Source organism: Podarcis tiliguerta (assembly GCF_965153285.1).
Source record: "Podarcis tiliguerta genome assembly, chromosome: 4".
In the NCBI taxonomy this organism is placed as follows: domain Eukaryota; kingdom Metazoa; phylum Chordata; class Lepidosauria; order Squamata; family Lacertidae; genus Podarcis; species Podarcis tiliguerta.
Window position 1 is genome coordinate 81,999,238 of NC_139537.1, and position 18,910 is coordinate 82,018,147.

An 18,910-nucleotide genomic window follows, 5' to 3' on the forward strand; every position below is an offset into this window, starting at 1 on the left:
CAAAAAAATCTTTTTCTGCCGGTTAAGTTGTCGAGGGCTGATTTCTTGTCCTGTGATAGAAAGCCTTCTGTTTCGACCGCCAAACTTCTCAGGGGAGCTTTTGCAACCGTTTGGCACCATTTTTGAGTGAATTGCCGAAAGTCACATTTTTGGTGAAATTGTGACCCCGGGGCTTAGGGATTTTTTCAAAAAAATATTTTTCTGCCGGTTAAGTTGTGGAGGGTTGATTTCTTTTACTGTGATAAAAAGGCTTCTGTTTCGACCGCCAAAACTCTGAGGGGAGTATTTGCAACCGTTTGGCACCATTTTTGAGTGAATTGCCGAAAGTCAGATTTTTGATGAAATTGTGACCCCGGGGCTTAGGGAGTTTTTCAAAAAAATGTTTTTCTGCTGGTTAAGTTTTCGAGGGCTGATTTCTTGTACTGTGATAAAAAGGCTTCTGTTTCGACCGCCAAGCCTCTCAGGGGAGCATTTACAAATGTTTGACAGCATTTTCTAGTGAATTGCCAAAAGTCAGATTTTTGATGAAATTGTGAGCCCGGGGCTTAGGGTTTTTTTTCAAAAAAATCTTTTTCTGCCGATTAAGTTTTTGAGGGCTGATTTCTTTTACTGTGATAAAAAGGCTTCTGTTTCGACTGCCAAACCTCTCAGGGGAGCATTTGCAACCGTTTGGCACCATTTCTGAGTGAATTGCCGAAAGTCAGATTTTTGATGAAATTGTGACCCCGGGGCTTAGGGTTTTTTTCAAAAAAATCTTTTTCTGCTGGTCAAGTTGTGGAGGGCTGATTTCTTGTCTTGTGATAAAAAGGCTTCTGTTTTGACCGCCAAACCTCTCAGGGGAGCGTTTGCAAATGTTTGGCACCATTTTTGAGTGAATTGCCGAAAGTCAGATTTCTGATGAAATTGTGACCCCGGGGCTTAGGGTTTTTTTCAAAAAAATCTTTTTCTGCTGGTCAAGTTGTGGAGGGCTGATTTCTTGTCCTGTGATAAAAAGGCTTCTGTTTCGACCGCCAAACCTCTCAGGGGAGCATTTGCAAATTTTTGGCAGCATTTTTGAGTGAATTGCCAAAAGTAAGATTTTTGATGAAATTCTGACCCTGGGACTTAGGGATTTTTTCAAAAAAATCTTTTTCTGCCGGTCAAGTTGTGGAGGGCTGATTTCTTTTACTGTGATAAAAAGGCTTCTGTTTCGACCGCCAAACCTTTCAGGGGAGCATTTGCAACCGTTTGGCACCATTTTTGAGTGAATTGCCGAAAGTCAGATTTTTGATGAAATTGTGACCCCGGGGCTTAGGGATTTTTTCAAAAATATCTTTTTCTGCCGGTTAAGCTTTCGTTGGCTGATTTCTTTTACTGTGATAGAAAGGCTTCTGTTTCGACCGCCAAACCTCTCAGGGGAACATTTGCAACCGTTTGAAACCATTTTTGAGTGAATTGCCGAAAGTCAGATTTTTGATGAAATTGTGACCCCGGGGCTTAGGGATTTCTTCAAAAAAATCTTTTTCTGCCGCTTAAGTTGTGGAGGGCTGATTTCTTGTCCTGTGATAAAAAGGCTTCTGTTTCGACCGCCAAACCTATCAGGGGAGCATTTGCAAATGTTTGGCAGCATTTCTGAGTGAATTGCTGAAAGTCAGATTTTTGATGAAATTGTGACCCCGTGGCTTAGTGTTTTTTTTCCAAAAAAATCTCTTTCTGCCGGTCAAGTTGTGGAGGGCTGATTTCTTGTCCTGTGATAAAAAGGCTTCTGTTTTGACCGCCAAACTTCTCAGGGGAGCGTTTGCAAATGTTTGGCAGCATTTTTGAGTGAATTTCCGAAAGTCAGATTTTTGATGAAATTGTGACCCCGGGGGTTTTTCCAAAAAAATCTTTTTCTGCCGGTTAAGTTGTGGAGGGCTGATTTCTTTTACTGTGATAAGAAGGCTTCTGTTTCGACCGCCAAGCCTCTCAGGGGAGCATTTACAAATGTTTGGCAGCATTTTTGAGTGAATTGCCAAAAGTCAGATTTTTGATGAAATTGTGACCCCGGGGCTTAGGGATTTTTTCAAAAAAATCTTTTTCTGCCGATTGTTTTCGAGGGCTGATTTCTTTTACTGTGATAAAAAGGCTTCTGTTTCGACTGCCAAACCTCTCAGGGGAGCATTTGCAACCGTTTGGCACCATTTTTGAGTGAATTGCCGAAAGTCAGATTTTTGATGAAATTGTGACCCCGGGGCTTAGGGATTTTTTCAAAAAAATCTTTTTCTGCCGGTTAAGTTGTGGAGGGCTGATTTCTTTTACTGTGATAGAAAGGCTTCTGTTTCGACTGCCAAACCTCTCAGGGGAGCATTTGCAACCGTTTGGCACCATTTTTGAGTGAATTGCCGAAAGTCAGATTTTTGATGAAATTGTGACCCCGGGGCTTAGGGATTTTTTCAAAAAAATCTTTTTCTGCCAGTTAAGTTATGGAGGGCTGATTTCTTGTCCTGTGATAGAAAGCCTTCTGTTTCGACTGCCAAACCTCTCAGGGGAGCTTTTGCAACCGTTTGGCACCATTTTTGAGTGAATTGCCGAAATTCAGATTTTTGATGAAATTGTGACCCCGGGGCTTAGGGATTTTTTCAAAAAAATCTTTTTCTGCCGGTTAAGTTGTGGAGGGCTGATTTCTTTTACTGTGATAGAAAGGCTTCTGTTTCGACCGCCAAACCTCTCAGGGGAGCATTTGCAACCGTTTGGCACCATTTCTGAGTGAATTGCCGAAAGTCAGATTTTTGATGAAATTGTGACCCCGGGGCTTAGGGATTTTTTCAAAAAAATCTTTTTCTGCCAGTTAAGTTGTGGAGGGCTGATTTCTTGTCCTGTGACAGAAAGCCTTCTGTTTCGACTGCCAAACCTCTCAGGGGAGCTTTTGCAACCGTTTGGCACCATTTTTGAGTGAATTGCCGAAAGTCAGATTTTTGATGAAATTGTGACCCCGGGGCTTAGGGATTTTTTCAAAAAAAATCTTTTTCTGCCGGTTAAGTTGTGGAGGGCTGATTTCTTGTCCCGTGATAAAAAGGCTTCTGTTTTGACCGCCAAACCTCACAGGGGAGCATTTGCAACCGTTTGGCACCATTTTTGAGTGAATTGCCAAAAGTCAGATTTTTGATGAAATTGTGACCCCGGGGCTTAGGGATTTCTTCAAAAAAATCTTTTTCTGCCGCTTAAGTTGTGGAGGGCTGATTTCTTGTCCTGTGATAAAAAGGCTTCTGTTTCGACCGCCAAACCTATCAGGGGAGCATTTGCAAATGTTTGGCAGCATTTCTGAGTGAATTGCCGAAAGTCAGATTTTTGATGAAATTGTGACCCCGGGGCTTAGGGTTTTTTTTCAAAAAAATCTTTTTCTGCCGCTTAAGTTGTGGAGGGCTGATTTCTTTTACTGTGATAAAAAGGCTTCTGTTTCGACCGCCAAACCTCTCAGGGGAGCATTTGCAACCGTTTGGCACCATTTTTGAGTGAATTGCCGAAAGTCAGATTTTTGATGAAATTGTGACCCCGGGGCTTAGGGATTTTTTCAAAAAAATCTTTTTCTGCCGGTCAAGTTGTGGAGGGCTGATTTCTTGTCTTGTGATAAAAAGGCTTCTGTTTTGACCGCCAAACCTCTCAGGGGAGCGTTTGCAAATGTTTGGCACCATTTTTGAGTGAATTGCCGAAAGTCAGATTTTTGATGAAATTGTGACCCCGGGGCTTAGGGTTTTTTTCAAAAAAATCTTTTTCTGCTGGTCAAGTTGTGAAGGGCTGATTTCTTGTCCTGTGATAAAAAGGCTCCTGTTTCGACTGCCAAACCTCTCAGGGGAGCATTTGTAAATTTTTGGCAGCATTTTTGAGTGAATTGCCAAAAGTAAGATTTTTGATGAAATTCTGACCCTGGGGCTTAGGGATTTTTTCAAAAAAATCTTTTTCTGCCGGTCAAGTTGTGGAGGGCTGATTTCTTTTACTGTGATAAAAAGGCTTCTGTTTCGACCGCCAAACCTCTCAGGGGAACATTTGCAACCGTTTGAAACCATTTTTGAGTGAATTGCCGAAAGTCAGATTTTTGATGAAATTGTGACCCCGGGGCTTAGGGATTTCTTCAAAAAAATCTTTTTCTGCCGCTTAAGTTGTGGAGGGCTGATTTCTTGTCCTGTGATAAAAAGGCTTCTGTTTTGACCGCCAAACTTCTCATGGGAGCGTTTGCAAGTGTTTGGCAGCATTTTTGAGTGAATTGCCGAAAGTCAGATTTTTGATGAAATTGTGACCCCGGGGGTTTTTCCAAAAAAATCTTTTTCTGCCGGTTAAGTTGTGGAGGGCTGATTTCTTTTACTGTGATAAGAAGGCTTCTGTTTCGACCGCCAAGCCTCTCAGGGGAGCATTTACAAATGTTTGGCAGCATTTTTGAGTGAATTGCCAAAAGTCAGATTTTTGATGAAATTGTGACCCCGGGGTTTAGGGATTTTTTCAAAAAAATGTTTTTTTGCCGGTCAGGTTGTGGAGGGCTGATTTCTTTTACTGTGATAAAAAGGCTTCTGTTTCGACCGCCAAAACTCTGAGGGGAGCATTTGCAACCGTTTGGCACCATTTTTGAGTGAATTGAAGAAAGTCAGATTTTTGATGAAATTGTGACCCCGGGGCTTAGGGATTTTTTCAAAAAAATCTTTTTCTGCCAGTTAAGTTGTGGAGGGCTGATTTCTTGTCCTGTGATAGAAAGCCTTCTGTTTCGACTGCCAAACCTCTCAGGGGAGCTTTTGCAACCGTTTGGCACCATTTTTGAGTGAATTGCCGAAAGTCAGATTTTTGATGAAATTGTGACCCCGGGGCTTAGGGATTTTTTCAAAAAAATCTTTTTCTGCCGGTTAAGTTGTGGAGGGCTGATTTCTTTTACTGTGATAGAAAGGCTTCTGTTTCGACCGCCAAACCTCTCAGGGGAGCATTTGCAACCGTTTGGCACCATTTCTGAGTGAATTGCCGAAAGTCAGATTTTTGATGAAATTGTGACCCCGGGGCTTAGGGATTTTTTCAAAAAAATCTTTTTCTGCCAGTTAAGTTGTGGAGGGCTGATTTCTTGTCCTGTGATAGAAAGCCTTCTGTTTCGACTGCCAAACCTCTCAGGGGAGCTTTTGCAACCGTTTGGCACCATTTTTGAGTGAATTGCCGAAAGTCAGATTTTTGATGAAATTGTGACCCCGGGGCTTAGGGATTTTTTCAAAAAAATCTTTTTCTGCCGGTTAAGTTGTGGAAGGCTGATATCTTGTCCCGTGATAAAAAGGCTTCTGTTTTGACCGCCAAACCTCACAGGGGAGCATTTGCAACCGTTTGGCACCATTTTTGAGTGAATTGCCAAAAGTCAGATTTTTGATGAAATTGTGACCCCGGGGCTTAGGGATTTCTTCAAAAAAATCTTTTTCTGCCGCTTAAGTTGTGGAGGGCTGATTTCTTGTCCTGTGATAAAAAGGCTTCTGTTTCGACCGCCAAACCTATCAGGGGAGCATTTGCAAATGTTTGGCAGCATTTCTGAGTGAATTGCCGAAAGTCAGATTTTTGATGAAATTGTGACCCCGGGGCTTAGGGTTTTTTTTCAAAAAAATCTTTTTCTGCCGCTTAAGTTGTGGAGGGCTGATTTCTTTTACTGTGATAAAAAGGCTTCTGTTTCGACCGCCAAACCTCTCAGGGGAGCATTTGCAACCGTTTTGCAGCATTTTTGAGTGAATTGCCGAAAGTCAGATTTTTGATGAAATTGTGACCCCGGGGCTTAGGGATTTTTTCAAAAAAATCTTTTTCTGCCGGTCAAGTTGTGGAGGGCTGATTTCTTGTCTTGTGATAAAAAGGCTTCTGTTTTGACCGCCAAACCTCTCAGGGGAGCGTTTGCAAATGTTTGGCACCATTTTTGAGTGAATTGCCGAAAGTCAGATTTTTGATGAAATTGTGACCCCGGGGCTTAGGGTTTTTTTCAAAAAAATCTTTTTCTGCCGGTCAAGTTGTGGAGGGCTGATTTCTTGTCCTGTGATAAAAAGGCTTCTGTTTCGACCGCCAAACCTCTCAGGGGAGCATTTGTAAATTTTTGGCAGCATTTTTGAGTGAATTGCCAAAAGTAAGATTTTTGATGAAATTCTGACCCTGGGGCTTAGGGATTTTTTCAAAAAAATCTTTTTCTGCCGGTCAAGATGTGGAGGGCTGATTTCTTTTACTGTGATAAAAAGGCTTCTGTTTCGACCGCCAAACCTCTCAGAGGAGCATTTGCAAATGTTTGGCACCATTTTTGAGTGAATTGCCGAAAGTCAGATTTTTGATGAAATTGTGACCCCGGGGCTTAGGGATTTTTTCAAAAATATCTTTTTCTGCCGGTTAAGCTTTCGAGGGCTGATTTCTTTTACTGTGATAAAAAGGCTTCTGTTTCGACCGCCAAACCTCTCAGGGGAGCATTTGCAACCGTTTGAAACCATTTTTGAGTGAATTGCCGAAAGTCAGATTTTTGATGAAATTGTGACCCCGGGGCTTAGGGTTTTTTTTTCAAAAAAATCTTTTTCTGCCGGTCAAGTTGTGGAGGGCTGATTTCTTGTCCTGTGATAAAAAGGCTTCTGTTTTGACCGCCAAACTTCTAAGGGGAGCGTTTGCAAATGTTTGGCAGCATTTTTGAGTGAATTGCCGAAAGTCAGATTTTTGATGAAATTGTGACCCCGGGGGTTTTTCCAAAAAAATCTTTTTCTGCCGGTTAAGTTGTGGAGGGCTGATTTCTTTTACTGTGATAAGAAGGCTTCTGTTTCGACCGCCAAACCTCTCAGGGGAGCATTTACAAATGTTTGGCAGCATTTTTGAGTGATTTGCCAAAAGTCAGATTTTTGATGAAATTGTGACCCCGGGGCTTAGGGATTTTTTCAAAAAAATCTTTTTCTGCCGGTCAAGTTGTGGAGCGGTGATTTCTTTTCCTGTGATAAAAAGGCTTCTGTTTCGATCGTCAAAACTCTCAGGGGAGCATTAGCAAATGTTTGGCAGCATTTTTGAGTGAATTGCCGAAAGTCAGATTTTTGATGAAATTGTGACCCCGGGGCTTAGGGATTTTTTCAAAAAAATCTTTTTCTGCCGGTCAAGTTGTGGAGGGCTGATTTCTTTTAGTGTGATAAAAAGGCTTCTGTTTCGACCGCCAAACCTCTCAGGGGAGCATTTGCAAATGCTTGGCAGCATTTTTGAGTGAATTGCCAAAAGTCAGATTTTTGATGAAATTGTGACCCCGGGTATTAGGGCTTTTTTGAAAAAAATGTTTTTTTGCCGGTCAAGTTGTGGAGGGCTGATTTCTTGTCCTGTGATAAAAAGGCTTCTGTTTCGACCGCCAAACCTCTCAGGGGAGCATTTGCAAATGTTTGGCAGCATTTTTGAGTGAATTGCCAAAAGTCAGATTTTTGATGAAATTGTGACCCCGGGGCTTAGGGATTTTTTCAAAAAAATCTTTTTCTGCTGGTCAAGTTGTGGAGGGCTGATTTCTTTTACTGTGATAAAAAGGCTTCTGTTTCGACTGCCAAACCTCTCAGGGGAGCATTTGCAACCGTTTGGCACCATTTTTGAGTGAATTGCCGAAAGTCAGATTTTTGATGAAATTGTGACCCCGGGCTTAGGGATTTTTTCAAAAATATCTTTTTCTGCCAGTGAAGTTTTCAAGGGCTGATTTCTTTTACTGTGATAAAAAGGCTTCTGTTTCGACCGCCAAGCCTCTCAGGGGAGCATCTACAAATGTTTGGCAGCATTTTTGAGTGAATTGCCGAAAGTCAGATTATTGATGAAATTGTGACCCCGGGGCTTAGGGATTTTTTCAAAAAAATGTTTTTTAGCCGGTCAAATTGTGGAGGGCTGATTTCTTTTACTGTGATAGAAAGGCTTCTGTTTCGACCGCCAAACCTCTCAGATGAGCATTTGCAACCGTTTGGCACCATTTCTGAGTGAATTGCCGAAAGTCAGATTTTTGATGAAATTGTGACCCCGGGGCTTAGGGATTTTTTCAAAAAAATCTTTTTCTGCCGGTTAAGTTTTAGAGGGCTGATTTCTTTTACTGTGATAAAAAGGCTTCTGTTTCGACCGCCAAGCCTCTCAGGGGAGCATCTACAAATGTTTGGCAGCATTTTTGAGTGAATTGCGAAAAGTCAGATTTTTGATGAAATTGTGACCCCGGGGCTTAGGGATTTTTTCAAAAAAATCTTTTTCTGCCGGTTTAGTTGTGGAGGGCTGATTTCTTGTCCTCTGATAGAAAGCCTTCTGTTTCGAGCGCAAAACCCTCAGGGCAGCATTTGCAACCGTTTGGCAGCATTTTTGAGTGAATTGCCAAAAGTCAGATTTTTGATGAAATTGTGACCCCGGGGCTTAGGGATTTTTTCAAAAAAATCTTTTTCTGCCGGTTAAGTTGTGGAGGGCTGATTTCTTGTCCTGTCATAAAAAGGCTTCTGTTTCGACTCCCAAACCTCTCAGGGGAGCATTTGCAAACGTTTGGCACCATTTTTAGTGAATTGCCGAAAGTCAGATTTTTGATGAAATTGTGACCCCGGGCTTAGGGATTTTTGCAAAAATATCTTTTTCTGCCAGTGAAGTTTTCGAGGGCTGATTTCTTTTACTGTGATAAAAAGGCTTCTGTTTCGACCGCCAAGCCTCTCAGGGGAGCATCTACAAATGTTTGGCAGCATTTTTGAGTGAATTGCGAAAAGTCAGATTTTTGATGAAATTGTGACCCCGGGGCTTAGGGATTTTTTCAAAAAAAATCTTTTTCTGCCGGTTTAGTTGTGGAGGGCTGATTTCTTGTCCTCTGATAGAAAGCCTTCTGTTTCGAGCGCAAAACCCTCAGGGCAGCATTTGCAACCGTTTGGCAGCATTTTTGAGTGAATTGCCAAAAGTCAGATTTTTGATGAAATTGTGACCCCGGGGCTTAGGGATTTTTTCAAAAAAATCTTTTTCTGCCGGTCAAGTTGTGGAGCGGTGATTTCTTTTCCTGTGATAAAAAGGCTTCTGTTTCGATCGTCAAAACTCTCAGGGGAGCATTAGCAAATGTTTGGCAGCATTTTTGAGTGAATTGCCGAAAGTCAGATATTTGATGAAATTGTGACCCCGGGGCTTAGGGATTTTTTCAAAAAAATGTTTTTTAGCCGGTGAAGTTGTGGAGGGCTGATTTCTTTTAGTGTGATAAAAAGGCTTCTGTTTCGACCGCCAAACCTCTCAGGGGAGCATTTGCAAATGCTTGGCAGCATTTTTGAGTGAATTGCCAAAAGTCAGATTTTTGATGAAATTGTGACCCCGGGTATTAGGGCTTTTTTGAAAAAAATGTTTTTTTGCCGGTCAAGTTGTGGAGGGCTGATTTCTTGTCCTGTGATAAAAAGGCTTCTGTTTCGACCGCCAAACCTCTCAGGGGAGCATTTGCAAATGTTTGGCAGCATTTTTGAGTGAATTGCCAAAAGTCAGATTTTTGATGAAATTGTGACCCCGGGGCTTAGGGATTTTTTCAAAAAAATCTTTTTCTGCTGGTCAAGTTGTGGAGGGCTGATTTCTTTTACTGTGATAAAAAGGCTTCTGTTTCGACTGCCAAACCTCTCAGGGGAGCATTTGCAACCGTTTGGCACCATTTTTGAGTGAATTGCCGAAAGTCAGATTTTTGATGAAATTGTGACCCCGGGCTTAGGGATTTTTTCAAAAATATCTTTTTCTGCCAGTGAAGTTTTCGAGGGCTGATTTCTTTTACTGTGATAAAAAGGCTTCTGTTTCGACCGCCAAGCCTCTCAGGGGAGCATCTACAAATGTTTGGCAGCATTTTTGAGTGAATTGCCGAAAGTCAGATTTTTGATGAAATTGTGACCCCGGGGCTTAGGGATTTTTTCAAAAAAATCTTTTTCTGCCGGTTAAGTTTTAGAGGGCTGATTTCTTTTACTGTGATAAAAAGGCTTCTGTTTCGACCGCCAAGCCTCTCAGGGGAGCATCTACAAATGTTTGGCAGCATTTTTGAGTGAATTGCGAAAAGTCAGATTTTTGATGAAATTGTGACCCCGGGGCTTAGGGATTTTTTCAAAAAAATCTTTTTCTGCCGGTTTAGTTGTGGAGGGCTGATTTCTTGTCCTCTGATAGAAAGCCTTCTGTTTCGAGCGCAAAACCCTCAGGGCAGCATTTGCAACCGTTTGGCAGCATTTTTGAGTGAATTGCCAAAAGTCAGATTTTTGATGAAATTGTGACCCCGGGGCTTAGGGATTTTTTCAAAAAAATCTTTTTCTGCCGGTTAAGTTGTGGAGGGCTGATTTCTTGTCCTGTCATAAAAAGGCTTCTGTTTCGACTCCCAAACCTCTCAGGGGAGCATTTGCAAACGTTTGGCACCATTTTTAGTGAATTGCCGAAAGTCAGATTTTTGATGAAATTGTGACCCCGGGCTTAGGGATTTTTGCAAAAATATCTTTTTCTGCCAGTGAAGTTTTCGAGGGCTGATTTCTTTTACTGTGATAAAAAGGCTTCTGTTTCGACCGCCAAGCCTCTCAGGGGAGCATCTACAAATGTTTGGCAGCATTTTTGAGTGAATTGCGAAAAGTCAGATTTTTGATGAAATTGTGACCCCGGGGCTTAGGGATTTTTTCAAAAAAATCTTTTTCTGCCGGTTTAGTTGTGGAGGGCTGATTTCTTGTCCTCTGATAGAAAGCCTTCTGTTTCGAGCGCAAAACCCTCAGGGCAGCATTTGCAACCGTTTGGCAGCATTTTTGAGTGAATTGCCAAAAGTCAGATTTTTGATGAAATTGTGACCCCGGGGCTTAGGGATGTTTTCAAAAAAATCTTTTTCTGCCGGTTAAGTTGTGGAGGGCTGATTTCTTGTCCTGTCATAAAAAGGCTTCTGTTTCGACTCCCAAACCTCTCAGGGGAGCATTTGCAAACGTTTGGCACCATTTTTAGTGAATTGCCGAAAGTCAGATTTTTGATGAAATTGTGACCCCGGGCTTAGGGATTTTTTCAAAAATATCTTTTTCTGCCAGTGATGTTTTCGAGGGCTGATTTCTTTTACTGTGATAAAAAGGCTTCTGTTTCGACCGCCAAGCCTCTCAGGGGAGCATTTACCAATGTTTGACAGCATTTTCTAATGAATTGCCAAAAGTCAGAATTTTGATGAAATTGTGACCCTGGGGCTTAGGGATTTTTTCAAAAAAATCTTTTTCTGCTGGTCAAGTTGTGGAGGGCTGATTTCTTTTACTGTGATAAAAAGGCTTCTGTTTCGACTGCCAAACCTCTCAGGGGAGCATTTGCAACCGTTTGGCACCATTTTTGAGTGAATTGCCGAAAGTCAGATTTTTGATGAAATTGTGACCCCGGGGCTTAGGGATTTTTTCAAAAAAATCTTTTTCTGCCGGTTAAGTTGTGGAGGGCTGATTTCTTTTACTGTGATAGAAAGGCTTCTGTTTCGACCGCCAAACCTCTCAGGGGAGCATTTGCAACCGTTTGGCACCATTTTTGAGTGAATTGCCGAAAGTCAGATTTTTGATGAAATTGTGACCCCGTGGCTTAGGGTTTTTTTTTTCAAAAAAATCTTTTTCTGTCGGTCAAGTTGTGGAGGGCTGATTTCTTGTCCTGTGATAAAAAGGCTTCTGTTTTGACCGCCAAACTTCTCAGGGGAGCATTTACAAATGTTTGGCAGCATTTTTGAGTGAATTGCGAAAAGTCAGATTTTTGATGAAATTGCAACCGTTTGGCACCATTTTTGAGTGAATTGGAGACTGTCAATTTTTTTCTGAAATTCTGACCGCGGGGCTTAGGGATTTTTTCAAAAAAATCTTTTTCCGCTGGTAAAGTTGTCGAGGGCTGATTTTTTGTCCTGTGATAAAAAGCCTTTTGTTTCCACCACCAAACCTTTCAGGGGAGCACTTGCAACGGTTTGCCACCTTTTTTGAGTGAATTGCCAAAAGCCAGAATTTTGGCCGCCAAACAATGTTCCTTCTTTTTCTTTACTTTTCCAACATTTATTACTTCTCTTATCCATTTTAGCTTATTTCACGCGTGTGATATACCATCTATATATCATTTTCATCATATTTTCTTACAAAGCATTACATGCTGTAAATTTTAATCCTTCTTTTCATAGTTTTTCCCAATCTTCTAACTGTATATTATACCCGAAATCTTTGCCCCAGTGTATCATAACCGACTTAACTTCTTAATCTTCCAACTGCCATTCCAACAGTGATTTATATATTTTAGACAATATTTTACAATCATTTTCTAATACTTCTATTTCAAATTTTCATTTTTTTATCATCAAATCCATTTTCTTTTAAATCTTCTTTAAACATTTCATTGATTTGGCAATAGTGCAGCCAGTCATTCACATATTCTTTAACTTCTTTATAAGGTTTCATTTTCCATTTACTTCCTTCTTTTTGTACCAATTTCTCATATGTGACCCAATTTTTACTCATATTTACCAGGTCTCCGGGTGTGATGACAGAGTGTGTGAGGATGGAAGGCCACGCTCCATGTTTGCACTCTCAGAGACCGGGCTGTGGGTCAAAATATTAAAGAGAGTCCTGCATCTCACCTTAAAAATTAGCAGCGGTATCTAAACTCAAGATCTGCCAGAGTTTGGATTCAGCAGATCTTGGGCTTTCCTGAACGAGACAGGGATGAACTGGGCTGGCAGCAGTGTAAGTCTCAGAAAACTGTCTGTAGACAAACGTCAGCTCCCTTGGCCTGAAAGTGAGATGAGCGCTGCGCCCCACAGCCGCTTTTGACTGGACCTAACCATCCAGGGGTCCTTTACCTTTACCTACAATACTACGCGGGTGGTGCTGTGGTCTAAACCACTGAACCTAGGACTTGCCGATCGGAAGGTTGGTGGTTCAAATCCCCATGACGGGGTGAGCTCCCATTGCTCGGTCCCTGCTCCTGCCCACCTAGCAGTTTGAAAGCACATCAAAGTGCAAGTAGATAAATAGGTACCACTCCGGTGGGAAGGTAAAACAGCGTTTCTGTGCGCTGCTCTGGTTTTGCCAGAAGTGGCTTAGTCATGCTGGCCACATGACCCAGAAAAGCTGTCTGTGGAAAAACGCTGGCTCCCTTGGCCAGTAAAGCGAGATGAGCGCTGCAACCCCAGAATTGTTCGCAACTGGACTTAACTGTCAGGGGTCCTTTACCTTTACCTTTTGTAATACTACGAAAGCAGCAGCTAAGTTCCCAGAGAGAAATACATCATCATGCCACTGGATGGCAATATTTAGGTAGTAATTCTGTTCAGAATGTAAGCTGCATATTACAGTTCAGGAAAACAAAATGCTACGGTTATCAGTAGAGTATAACTGTCCATATTTATGTGTGTGATTAAATGCAAATTGTGTTAATAAAGGTATAAAATCATGAACTGGAAAACAGCAAATAAACGAAAATTATTTAATACATCTTCAGATGAGAAAAACTATGCTGTGTGTGTAAAATTCTCTCCCTCCCTCCCTCCCTCCCTCTCTGTAAGTGTGTGCGTGCATGCATCATCTTCCCAGAGCAGTAAGGAGATCTACTGTCCTCAAGAATATGGCTCTATGTTCCACCAGTGTGTTCAGATGTGTTCCATCTGAAATAGTTGAGAAGCTCTTCTCGGTGTTTATGCTCCAGGCTGTGGAATATTTTGCCCAGTATAACTCCCCTCTTTTTTGGCCTTGCAGTAAATGTTGGATTTATTTCTGTTCTAGCAAGCTTTTGACCTACCAGCTCGACTGTTTCTCTTCTCTTCTACGTTCTTTTATTTTCTTATGGTTTCGAGTTTTAAATGGCTGCCGTTTTTATATTCTCTTTTAGTAACTTTTGGTCTGGGATTCCATTGCTTTTTTGGTTGGGCGTTGATTATGGAAACACACAACACAAAGGAATACAGGGAGATAAAGAAACACAGCTCACACAACTCTGCATGTGTTAATATAGAAATTCTCTTTTTTTAATAAATATTTTTTATTAATTTACAACAAAACAAAACAAAACATACATTATTTTCACATTTCACATTTCAATTTCCAAGTCTTTGATTTTGGACTTCCTTTAGCTTTTCCGTAAATCTTTCGTAGTCACTATTAATTTCCGCATTTCCTTTTTTACCATTGTCATTAGTTATATTTTCCCCTCTCCTTCCTTTTAACAATGTCTCTCATATATTCACAGTGCTCTTTTAAAACCTTCTAGCATTATCTGACCATCACTTATACTCTCCAGATACTTAACAAATTTCCCCTAGTTTTCTGTAAACTTTTGGTCTCTTAGGTATCTGATCTTTCCAGTCATCTTATCCAGTTCAGCATAGTCTAACAACTTAGACCTCCAATCTTCTATTGTCGGTATTTCCTGTTGTTTCCATTTTTGTGCCAGTAACACTCTTGCTGCAGTCACTGCATATTGGAGAAATTTACTATCCTTTCTCTTAATTTCCTTTCCCAAAATACCTAACAGAAAGACCTCTGGCTTCTTTGTAAAAGTGTATTTCAAAATCTTCTTCAACTCATTATATATCATTTCCCAGAAATCTTTCACTCTCCTGCATTCCCACCACATATGGTAAAAAGAGCCCTCCTTTTCTTTACATTTCCAACACTTATTACAGTTAATATAGAAATTCTCAAAGGCAAAATGTAAAAATATGACATTTGTATTCCCCCAAATGTCTGTTTCTTTGAACATAGGCTTTGCATCATGTAGGCAATACCAAAAGCATGTTCAAGTGCAATATGGAATGTCTCAAAACCAAGGTAAGGTAAAGGTACCCCTGCCCGTACGGGCCAGTCTTGACAGACTCTAGGGTTGTGCGCCCATCTCACTCAAAGAGGCCGGGGGCCAGCGCTGTCCGAAGACACTTCCGGGTCACGTGGCCAGCGTGACATCACTGCTCTGGCAAGCCAGAGCTGCACACGGAAATGCTGTTTACCTTCCCGCTAGTAAGCGGTCCCTATTTATCTACTTGCACCCGAGAGTGCTTTCGAACTGCTAGGTTGGCAGGCGCTGGGACCAAATAACGGGAGCGCACCCCGCCGCGGGGATTCGAACCGCCGACCTTTCGATCGGCAAGCCCTAGGTGCTGAGGCTTTAACCCACAGCGCCACCCGCGTCCCTAAACCAAAGTTCCACCCAAATGTCCATTCATTCAATGAAGGGGGGGGGGATTCTCTACAAGTATAATTGTTGCTAAAGGATAATCCACAGACCAGGAAAATATCCTATCCACATCCCTGGGAGTGTTGTAACGTTGATCTCAATCACTCAATTGCTCTCAGCCATGTGAAAATCCTTAGTGGGACTCTGACATCGAGGCCACCAGATGCAAATCTCGGTTTTCAATGTTTTTCTCTGGTTGTCCCGCAATGGAATGATAAGATGGCAAAACATACAATTCAGCTCCATAAACTTGAAAAGGCCCTCTGCTCATCTTTTCAAGTTTCTCTAAATGAGAAAGCCCTAAACGTAGCATTTCCTTATATGGAAGTTGCAACGTATGTGGAAATAAAATGAAACTGCTCCATCTAGAAGAAGAAGAAGAGTTTGGATTTGATATCCCGCTTTATCACTACCCGAAGGAGTCTCAAAGCGGCTAACATTCTCCTTTCCCTTCCTCCTCCACAACAAGCACTCTGTGAGGTGAGTGGGGCTGAAAGACTTCAAAGAAGTGTGACTGGCCCAAGGTCACCCAGCAGCTGCATGTGGAGGAGCGGAGACACGAACCCAGTTCCCTAGATTACGAGTCTCTCGCTCTAAACCACTACACCACACTGGCTCTACTCATTCTTGTGTTCCTTGTGTAAAGTGTGAGATGGAATTGGGATGGAAAGCAATAGTTTTCCCATTATTGAATGTGGAGGATGGGGTAGCAGACAGATTTGATCCTGTAGTATGGGTACTGTTGGCTTTTCAGATGTTGGCCATGCTTGTTTTGCCTCCAGCAACATCTGGAGGGTCAAAGCTTCCTTGCACCTGTTGCGGGTTTAAGTATATACACACATATATGTTGTGGTTTGAACTTTCTGTATGTTTTAAAGATGGTTGTAATTTTTTTAGTGATAATTTTATTGTTGTTTTTCATAGAATCTCTTTTCTTGTAGCTTGAAGCCATTGGTTCGAGTCCTACCCTCCAGAGCAGGAGAAAACAAGTATGTTACAGCCCTTCAGATATTTGAAGATGGCTATCATATCTGCTCTCAGTTTCCTATTTTCCAGGCTTTTGTAAACCACTTCGAGGTTTTTTTCCTTACTATCAAGTGGTACATAAATTTTATGAAATAAAATGAATGAATGAATAACACACACACACAAAGTAGGGCTGGGAGATACATGGTTTTCAACATCACGATATATAACCAGCTAAACATCGTGTTATACTGATATATCACAATGTCTGAAATAAGGATGGAGCTATGTATAGGAATTGGCTGGCTTCACGGTTTCCCCCACATTGTGATTTTTGCACAACATGCACACACACACACCATGTCAGGTCAAAAATTATGAAATTGATATTACGATATATATGAAACAATATATCGCTATATTGCCCAGCCCTAACACACAGAGTGAGAGGGACGTGGGGGGCGCTGTGGGTTAAAGCCTCAGCGCCTAGGGCTTGCTGATCGAAAGGTCGGCGGTTCGAATCCCCGCGGCACGGTGCGCTCCCGTTGTTCGGTCCCAGCGCCTGCCAACCTAGCAGTTCGAAAGCACTCCCGGGTGCAAGTAGATAAATAGGGACCGCTTACTAGCGGGAAGGTAAACGGCGTTTCCATGTGTGGCTCTGGCTCGCCAGAGCAGCGATGTCACGCTTGCCACGTGACCCGGAAGTGTCTTCGGACAGCGCTGGCCCCTGGCCTCTTTGAGTGAGATGGGCGCACAACCCTAGAGTCTGTCAAGACTGGCCCGTACGGGCAGGGGTACCTTTAACACACAGAGTACCTAACACATTGGGAAAAGGTTCTTAAAATGGCCAAAAGACCATGGAAAAATAAACGAAGGGAACCTCCAAACTACATAGAAATCATTAGTAGTTTTCAAGGGCATTACTGGTGTAACGAAGAGTGAAGGGACATCAAAGAAGATCATTAAAGTTTCAGAAGAAACAGAAGTCTGTGAGAAAACAAAAATGTTACATTAGTTGGAGGTGGAGCAGCAGCAAAGACTGCCAATAAGCCTGGAGTTCAGTGTGGGGAGTTCAACCAAGAATGCTAATGTACACAAGTAGTACAAAGACTACAGGGACTCTCTTGTGGAATAAGAAATGTGTGGAGAAATCTAGCATATGAGAAATGGAAGAGAAGAAGACAACAGCTGCAGCCAAGTTCAGAGATATAGTTTCTTGGTAAAATACTATGCGAGCCATGATTGGGGTGGCTTAGACACCTATAGGTCACTGGATTGGCTTTCTGACAGGAGAAAGAAAGCAGAAAGAACACGAGTACAATGATAAAGGAAATCCCCACTGAGGATGATTTTATTACCTCCTTGTCTTGCAGCTCTATTTTCCAGAGCAACTGTTTGTGCTTCAAGCCCCCAAACCCACCCTGAATGGAAATAAAGACACGGGCAAATTTTGGCCACAGCTTTATTAAAATACACAAATGTGACTGGTATTGGCTTAGGCATTGGTATCAAACTATATCTGGCTCCTGCCCCACCTTGCAGGAAGCCTGGAAGGGTAAACAACCAGCAGGGGGTTCTTCTTCAGCGTATAATGACTGGTGCTCACCCCTGGGGTCCACGGGGGTCTTGGCATGGCCCTAGCCCCTCTCTGGGCTTCAGACGAGATCCAGACCCCCAGATTCCTTTAACGGAATGCCCTATTCAATGGAGGGGCAGGTGATGGCCACACCTCCCCTCCCCACATTCCCCTAAACCAATGCCTAACCACCAAACCATACAAAGTTGTGACGATTGCCAAGAGGTAGGCAAAAACCAAGTGGCCAGAGCCAATCTGCCACATTGGAAAAAATGTCAACCTGGCGCCCATTCCAAACCGAAGTCCAAAGCAAGGCCAAACATGACCTAATTAACGGGTGGGTGGGTGTTTGTCAGCACGAAGCAAAAGCAGGTCCCTACGTCGCGCTGCCAAATAGATACCCCCAACCTTGCCACGCTGCTGATTGGCTAAAGGCCATTGGCATAACTGTGGCACCACCGGCTTGGAGTGGGGCAAGCCCTGCCCACAAGCCAGTTAGGGAAGGGTTTCAGGGCCAAGCACAAAGCCACTTCCAACCTTGGGAGGAGGTGGTGTTGAGGGCTTCACGCCCCCAACACATGCGCGATCAGGGGAATCCTCAGGCCGTGTCATCCCCTGAGGCAGCCAATAGGCTGGCTCGGGTTGTGTGGCTTGCCTCATTTAAGGCAAGCACGGCCCCGGGATCTCGCTCTTTGGTTCCGCTCAGCTGTTGAGGTTTTCCCACCTGCCCGCCCTTTAAGGTTCCCCTTCTGACCTTGCTATGGACCTCGGTTGGTCGCCGTTAAGGGGCCTGGTAGGAACTTTTTCCACTTGGCAAATTGGCACTGGCCATTTGGCTTTTCACCTACCTCGTAGCAAATCGTCACAATTCCTTTGGTTTTGGTGGTTAGGCATTGGTAGGGGTATTGTTATGTAGATGTGTTGGGGGGAGGAGCGCCATCACCTCCCCCAGATATTGAAGGGTAGTCCGGTAAAGGATTCTGGGGGGCGTGGCCTCGTCCGAAGCCAATGGAGGCCAGGGCCTAAAGCACGCCCCTGAGTGGTGACCCCGGGGGAGTCCCTAGTTGATGTGCATCAGCAGGACTCCCTCTACTGGCAGTTAACCCTTCCCGGTCTTCAAGCAAACAGGCTGAAGCTGGATAGTCGGATATGACCAATGCCTAAGCCAATACCACTCTTTACCTGTAATCAATAAAGTTGTGGCTAATTTTAGCCCATTAACCTAAAATAACAGTGTCATGTGTCTTTATTTCT